Genomic DNA, 7,494 nt, shown 5'->3' on the forward strand with positions numbered 1-7,494 from the left:
GTTTACAATCAATTAGATGTTGGTGCAGCTTAATGTAGAGTTCATATTTAATCAATTAATTCCCGTTATTGCTTTATTTCCCTACTTCGTTCAATATGTTGAAACTTGAAAGCACCAAGAAATGAAAGAAAAGTATTCAAAGGATAACAACTAATATACATGAATATTTAGCAGAAAAAATTAGATTAAAATATAATTTTTATCTTTCTATAATGCTTAATCTATAATTTTTGTTATTTTATTTTTAAATTAAGATATTTAATTTTTTTATTTTTCAAAATTTATAATTTTGATTATTTTATTAGTTAATTATTCATGATCAAACATTAATTTTGATGTCACATGATAATATTAATATGATCGATACATATGTAGGCCAGAGAGATAATGCTTATTTGACAAAAAATTAAATAAAATGAAAAATAAAAAATATCTTAATGAAACTTGAACCCATCACCTTTACAACAATAACCAAAAAAATTAACCATTATACCATTTACTTCTTAATCAATATAACAAAGGAATAAATCATTATGTAATTTGCTTCCTTGATCAATATTGTAAACAATATTTCTTATGTATTACATCACGAGTTATTAACTTTTATTTATCTAATTATAAGATTTATAAATTAAAAAAATTAATGAGTAATTAAAAATTAATTTACGCAAATTAATATATAAATTATTTCATGTAATTTATACAAATTGTATAATTTTTGTTAACATGTAAATTATCTAAAAAATAAATATTAAAATTTTATTAATTTAAATTATTAGAATAAAATAAGTTACATATTAATTTTTTTTACCTAATTTGTATAAATTACATAAAATAGTTTATATAAATAATTTTCATATCAATTTATGTAAATTTATTGACTTATATAATTCAATTAAAAAACTATTTATCAGATAATTTTTTAAGTTGAAGTGAAAATATTATTATGTAAGTTATCTAAAACTGAAAACGAAAATTTTATTAATGTGTATAATTAGAATAAAAATAATTTAGATATTAAAATAAATAATTACATATAATAATTTTTATAAATAATTTACATATTAATTCATGTAATTATATTCATTTATATAATTAGAACAAAATTTTTTTATATTTTAAAATAAATTTACATAATTTTTATAAATTATTTTAAAATAATATATGTAAATAATTTACCAATTAAATTAATTTATATGACTAGGATGAAATAAGAATAATGTTTTCATATTAAAACTTTATAAATTTATAACAAAATTAATTCGTATAGTTAAAATAAAAATATGTAAATTATTCAAATTTTTTTTTATAAAATTGTATAAAATAAAATTAAAAGTTTTATATATTCAATAAATTTTGTAATTTATAATTTTTTATAATTAGATAAAAAATTTAATAACTCGTGATCGTGATGTGATGATACATGAGAAATATTGTTTACAATTTAATCCAAAAAGCAAATGGTATAATGGTTCATTTTTTTGTGTCTAAAATATTATGGATTCAAATTTAGACATTTTTTAATATATTTTTCATTCCATTTAATTCATAAGCGTCACCAAAATGTAAATTTTAACAAAAAACAAACAAACTTATATACATAAACAGCTCCATATCTATTAAATGCCAAGATATTGGATTTTATTTGAAATTTTTGGACGTCAATCCTTTTAACTAATGTAGTTTTGGGATTTTAATTTGTTCATTCTATTTTAGGGCATGCATTAGATTTATTTCATTTTTCTTTAGTTTTAATTTTGACCAGATTAATAAATAAAAAGTTTCTTAATTATCTTAGTAAAAAAAAATCTTAATAAACTCAAATTTGATCATCCGAGCACTTCATCTGAATATCAATTAGGTGGATCTGACGAATCTCTACATTGATCACGTAGCATGGGACCATGTGCATGATATGAACACCACATTTAATTGCATACACCTACTTGCATTATTGGGCATGTGGGGAAAAAGAGAAAATAAATAAAGGTGTCTTGTTTGATAAAACATACTCAACTTGCACCTGAAATTAATTCATATATACATTTCTTTTATTTAATTATTTGATAATATTTCTTTTCTTAATTTCTTTGTCTTTCAAGATGTTGTCTGCAGTATGAGTTTTTGAAATATGTACTACAAGTGCATTTCGTACAAGTACTTAAAAAAATTAAAAAGGAAAAATAATTTGTACTAAGACCCTTTCAGTTTATTTTTCCTTAAGTAATTAATATTTCAAGATAATTATCAGAAATTAAATAAAATTAGCCAACCTGAACATATATATTTGGATATGAGCAGCGATTCACAAACACATTTCATAATTAAATTAGCAAAAAACATATTATATTTTTATGCACTAATAAAATATATGCTTTTTTAATTTTGAATGATCACATAACAGAAGCCCTTGAAATGCAAAACTTCTTAATAAACACTTTCATGGAAAAAATAAAAAATAAAAAGAATTAAATTTCTCTTATAAATTAAAATTGACATATATATATATATATATATATATATATATATATATATATATATTAAATTAATTTATAAAAACTCTCTTAATTAATTTTTCTAAAAGATAATTTTAAATTATGTATAAATAATTTTAATTTATGAGAAAAACTTAATTTATTTTATCTTTTTTTCTCCTATAAATACTTAGTGAGAAATTTATTCAAATAAGAAAATATGATATATGTTGAGCACACACATATTAAATTCTTAAATAATTATGTGAAGAAGCAGCCATATTACTCACATATGGTGGTCCAACTTTACTTTAATCATAGTTTCCTGAAAAAGGATATGTGGGGAGGACTATATATGTATGTTCAGCAAAAAAGAAAATAAGAACAAAACTTATAAGGTGGAAAGTCATTTTCTTAGCACTTTCTTCCGGGAACAAACTTTCTATATAATATCAAGATTTTTTTTAATGTTTTTATAACTATATCATGATTTAAATGCATATATATATATATATATATATATATATATATATATCCGAACAACTCGTAGTCAAGGTTTTTCCCTGAAATGTTGTGACAATCAAAAGGACAGAAAATTGATGCTCTTGCAAAACCACCTATGAAATCAGTATGCTCGTAATTACCATCATATTAATAAAATATTACATTTTCTTCCCAACATTTCAGAGGAATAACAAATAAAGTTTCAAGTGGTGTGAGGTCGAGATTGTGGATGACCCAAGGAAAGGAGGCACGAAACGAAAAGCATCGAATCGATGATGTACCTACCACATTACAGTTTGTTCCCTAAGATGTAGGGCACATCGGTGTTTTCTTTTTGGTTAATTAGTAAAATAAAAAGAAATTAATTAATCAATAAAATGTACTATCCAGCCCCAGATCAACTGATGAAAAATTATTCTAATTTAAAAAGAGATTTTGAATTTCAATTCTAAATATATAATTATATTAAATATTTAAAGATAGAAGAAAAAATAGTTATTACCTTCATATTTGTGAAAATAGATTAGTCTAAGGAGATTTTTGGTAGGCGATTTTTTTTTTCTTTCCTACGAATCTTAAAGTAAAAAACTATGATTCTCATTTTTGATTTATAATTAATAAAAAAGATTATTCCCTTTCCTGAAAAAAACATTCATAAGGGGAGAGATAAGAATCCAACTTTTTTTATGAGTGTAGAGAAAGTTTTAGTTAAATATTTTATATGAATCTTTAATTTCTACAAAAATATTAGGACTAACCAAACGTATTTTATACATTTACAAGAATTGACTTATTTAAAAATCATGATTTTTAGGTATAAAAAAATATTTTTCCTACCAAATGACCCCTAATAAGTACACGATTTAAAATATTCCTTACAATGATATGTATATTTATATATAAAAAAGAAATTAGAATACACCATTAATTAACCAGTCAAAGAAAATATTACATCTCATTTTACTAAAATGCATTTGAAAAAGAAAGTCCTGGAACATATGGATTTCAAAATCAAAGTGGAATAAAGTTTCTCTTGGATGGATAATTAAGAATTTACGAGGTAGAATTAATATTCAATCCTATCCCAGCAAGTTAATTAAGCACCCTATTGTTAACCAAAATTTCCATGCATGATGATGGATAAACATGAATATATTTATATAATCTTAAGTGCGATCAATTAATGGATAATAATTATCTAAGTGATAATTTAGATTTAAGGATATATTTGAGCCTAGTCCAATCTAAAATGGTGGACAAGAAATCTTCGAATACAATTAAATTATGATGTTACGTATTGGTTTACATGTATTTTTTAGTTTCAGTAAAATTTATTTTTAATAATTTTTTATTAGTTTTAATCTTCATACATTTTTCTTTAAAAGATTATTTATATAGTCATTTAGTCGTGGTAATGTGGTATGACTGGTATCTAATCATGATACTCATTTACAAGTCATATAATATGTTTATGTGTATATTATGTCATCAATAAGTAATAAAAGAATTATTTTCAAAATATTAAAATTTACAAGAACTAAAATTAACAAAAATAAATTAATAACTAAACTAAAATTAACCTTATCTAAAAATATATTCTACACTTATATCTTTTATGCCATTGACCTATTTAAAAATAGAGCATTCAAATATGTTCACTTTAATTGGTTAAGAATTGTAAAAGGGTGTAACTAAACTTATAACCCTAATTTAATTTCAAATTAAACTGAACATATGAAGCATTCTTTATATAGAGTGAGAGAAAACTGAAATCTATTGACAAGTACGGATAATTGATTTCATCAAATGACATTTTTGGTTTATTATGTTTAAGTGTTGTTTCACTTTAGTACATTAAGTTTTAAAAATTTTATTTTGGTCATTTATGTTTATAAAAGTTTCGTTTTGATCCTTTATATTTTTTAAAGTTTCATTTTGGTACATTAAGTTTTAAAAGTTTTATTTTCACTCTTTATATTTTTAAAAATTTTATTTTGATCATTTATGTTTTTAAAAGCTTCATTTTGGTCATTTCTTCTCATTTCTTTAGCAAACATTAATATTTTTATAAATTTTAAAATAATAGTAACTAAAATCGTCACTATCTTTAAAATGAATTCAACCACACCTACTTTTCTAACCCGTGTCATCTTTTACAAACTCCATAATAACTACAAAGAATATTAGAATCACCATCCACTCAGGTCTACAAACTCCACATCATTACACTCATCATCAACAAACAACTCAAATTCACAACCTCTATTCACCAAACAACACCTGCGCATGCACTACCTTATAGCCACACTGGTACCTAGTACTAACAGATAAAAAACATTTGGTCCTAACGATGATGAACAACTTTAGATCTGGTCAAAGTGATGATTTTGGGTCTTGTTTCAATTTTTAGTCGTCGCTATTTTAAATTAATTATTTTAAAATTTAAAAAGTAATAGAACACTAACGTTTGCTAATTAATAGAAATCGGACGAAATTATTAAAATGAAACTTTTGGAAACATAATAAAGGACCAAAAGAAAACCTTTAAAACTTAATGTATCGAAATAAAACTTTTAAAAATATAAAAAATCAAAATGAAACTTTCAAAAACATAAAAAATTATAAAAATCAAAATGAAACTTTTAAAAACATAAAGGATCAAAATAAATATTTTAAAATTTAATATATCAAAGTGAAACAATACTAAAACATAATGGACTAAAAGTGACATTTAACCTATTGATTTTTATTTTGGAAGATTATATTATTGATTTGTCATATAAAAGAAAAATGGCTTTTCTTACCTGACATAAAACTAATAACTTTAATTAAACATCATTCTACACTATCATTGTAGACATTGATTAGGGGTGGGAATAGGCCAGGCCAGACCAGACTTTGAAAGGTCTGAGCCTAGCCTACGATGAATCTTTTTGAGGCCTGAGCCTGACCTATAGCCTATCAAAGACTTTTATTTTGGCTTGACCTGACCTTTTTAAAAGCCTGACCTGACCTGATAGCCTTTTTAAAAACCTTATTCACAATAAATATTTAATGTTTTATGGAGTAGGAACGTAACAGGAAAGTTAAAGAAAAAAGAAAGTCAATCAAAATAATGAGGAATATAAAAGGGCACATGACTCACACCTAAATTGTAATTAAAGTCCTTGATTATATGAATAGAAGTTATGGAGCAGTAATGTGTAATCAAAGTCTGATAGTTTCAAAAAAGAATTAATTGTATCAAAAAAATAATATAAATATATATATATAGGCCGGCCTATCAGGCTTATAAGACTTTTTAATAAGCTTAAGCCTGATCTATTTAATTTAATAGGCTTTTAAAAAAGCCCGAGCCTACCATTTTAATTAAATAGGCCAGTTCAGGTCAGACTTTATGTAGACCAGGTCGTAGGTCCCTGTAGACCGGCCTGACCTATTCCCACCCCCTAACATTGATGCGACTTGAAATTAATTTTTACTTTAATCACGTTGTGAGATTTGGTCTTGGACCAGGATATCAATGTATCACATTGTTAACTTAGTTGATTTGTTAAGAATATAATTTATAAACAATCATTAGTAGATATGCTAAATTTTGCATCTTATTAGGTGAATTCGATTCATTTCCGACTTTTTTTTATTTTTGACTTTTTTTCTTTCCCTTGATCACTTAAAAAAGAAGAGAGGATGCATGGCCTAACATGCTATATGTTAGGTTTCATCTTAAAATAATAAACTCACATTAAGTGAAATGTCTAAAAAATATATAAATTACACTTAGAAATTAAAACAGAAAATTAAAACTTTCTAATATATTAAACTAAATGTGTGCACTAGAAATTTTATTTTGAGTATAATATTCTTAATTATGATAAAACTAATAACTAGTCCTATAATAATATAAGGAAAATTAAGTTCCTAGGAAGCGTTATAAATTTATTTCAAGTCAAGTGGAAAAAAACTAATATTACACATATTGAGTGCCCTAACCCTATCAGCATAATTGAGTTGTACAAGTTTTACTATTTATTGTGATGATTTTGTCTCGCTAATCCATTTCAAGTTTCAATTATATTTGTTGTTGATTGTCCTCTTGGCCATGATATTTGTGGTTAGTGTTGGAGCCACTTCATGAGTCAATATTTCTGAAAGCCTGATTTTTTTAGGTGCTCTTCATTTATTTTTGTCATCTTAAATACTTTCATATGTAAGATAAACTAGCTTAATGTGTCTTATCTTGCACGATTATTAAATTTATATTTTATAATTTTTAGGAATAATATTTTTTTATATTATTTTAAATTTTAATATATTATTAATTATTTAGTTTAAATAATTTATATGAGTAAATAATTATAATATATTATTTTAATATTTTTAGGAGTAAATCAGGCTCTCCATTTAATTACCTTCATCCGTGCAATAAAAATGATATTAAATTGATAATTAAAAATATTTTTTTGCTATTTAAAAAATGAAAAAAAATTGTTAATTAAAAATAATTTTAACATAT

Source organism: Glycine soja, chromosome 13 (assembly GCF_004193775.1).
Source record: "Glycine soja cultivar W05 chromosome 13, ASM419377v2, whole genome shotgun sequence".
Classification (NCBI taxonomy): Eukaryota; Viridiplantae; Streptophyta; class Magnoliopsida; order Fabales; family Fabaceae; genus Glycine; species Glycine soja.